Here is a 2,004-nt window from a genome sequence, read left to right as displayed (position 1 = left end):
AAAACCCACCGTGGTTCAACAACAAAGTTAGGAAACTACTGCGAAAGCAAAGAGAGTTTCACTGCAAGTTTAAACGCAGCCAAAACCTCTCAGACAAACAGAAGCTAAACGATGTCGAAGTTAGCGCAAGGAGGGCTGTGCGTGAAGCGTTCAGTGAATTCGGAAGTAAAATTCTATGAACCGACTTGACAGAAAATTCTAGGAAGTTCTGGTCTTACATTAAATCAGTAAATGGCTCGAAACAGCATATCCAGACACTCTGGGATGATGATGGCATTGAAACAGGATGACACGCGTAAAGCTGAAATATTAAACACCTTTTTCCAAAGCTGTTTCACAGAGGAAGACTGCACTGCAGTTCCTTCTCTAAATCCTCGCACAAACGAAAAAATGGCTGACATCGAAATAAGTGACCAAGGAATAGAAAAGCAACTGGAATCACTCAACAGAGGAAAGTCCACTGGACTTGACGGGATACCAATTCGATTCTACACAGAGTACGCGAAAGAACTTGCCCCCCTTCTAACAGCCGTGTACCGCAAGTCTCTAGAGGAACGGAAGGTTCCAAATGATTGGAAAAGAGCACAGGTACACAGGTAGTCCCAGTCTTCAAGAAGGGTCGTCGAGCAGATGCGCAAAGCTATAGACCTATATCTCTGATATCGTTCTGTTGTAGAATTTTAGACCATGTTATTTTGTTCACATATTTTGTCATATCTGGAAACCCAGAATCTACTCTGTAGGAATCAACGTGGATTCCGGAAACAGCGATCGTGTGAGACCCAACTCGCTTTATTTGTTCATGAGACCCAGAAAATATTAGATACAGGCTCCCAGGTAGATGCCATTTTCCTTGACTTCCGGAAGGCGTTCGATACAGTTCCGCACTGTCGCCTGATAAACAAAGTAAGAGCCTACGGAATATCAGACCAGCTGTGTGGCTGGATTGAAGAGTTTTTAGCAAACAGAACACGGCATGTTGTTCCCAATGGAGAGACGTCTACAGGCGTTAAAGTAACCTCTGGCGTGCCACAGGGTAGTGTTATGGGACCATTGCTTTTCACAATATGTATAAATGACGTAGTAGATAGTGTCGGAAGTTCCATACGGTTTTTCGCGGATGATGCTGTAGTACACAGAGAAGTTGCAGCATTAGAAAATTGCAGCGAAATGCAGGAAGATCTGCAGCGGATAGGCTCTTGGTGCAGGGAATGGCAACTGACCCTTAACATAGACAAATGTAATGTATTGCGAATACATAGAAAGAAGAATACTTTATTGTATGATTATACGATAGCGGAACAAACACTGGTAGCAGTTACTTCTGTAAAATATCTGGGAGTATGCGTGCGGAAGGATTTGAAGTGGAATGATCATATAAAATTAATTGTTGGTAAGGCGGGTGCCAGGTTGAGATTCATTGGGAGAGTCCTTAGAAAATGTAGTCCATCAACAAAGGAGGTGGCTTACAAAACACTCGTTCGACCTATACTTGAGTATTACTCATCAGTGTGGGATCCGTACCAGGTCGGGTTGACAGAGGAGATAGAGAAGATCCAAAGAAGAGCGGCGCGTTTCGTCACAGGGTTATTTGGTAAGCGTGATAGCGTTACGGAGATGTTTAGCAAACTTAAGTGGCAGACTCTGCAAGAGAGGCGCTCTGCATCGCGGTGTAGCTTGTTCGCCAGGTTTCGAGAGGGTGCGTTTCTGGATGAGGTATCGAATATATTGCTTCCCCCACTTATACCTCCCGAGGAGATCACGAATGTAAAATTAGAGAGATTTGAGCGCGCACGGAGGCTTTCAGACTGTCGTTCTTCCCGCGAACCATACGCGACTGGAACAGGAAAGGGAGGTAATGACAGTGGCACGTAAAGTGCCCTCCGCCACACACTGTTGGGTGGCTTGCGGAGTATAAATGTAGATGTAGATGTAGATGTAAGTCATTTTCAGCCACGTGTCCGGATACTATTGACCACATAGTGTACCTGATGGGGCACCATG

The sequence above is a fragment of the Schistocerca serialis genome, chromosome 9, assembly GCF_023864345.2.
Source record: "Schistocerca serialis cubense isolate TAMUIC-IGC-003099 chromosome 9, iqSchSeri2.2, whole genome shotgun sequence".
NCBI lineage: Eukaryota > Metazoa > Arthropoda > Insecta > Orthoptera > Acrididae > Schistocerca > Schistocerca serialis.
Note: the sequence above shows the minus strand (reverse complement) of the source record.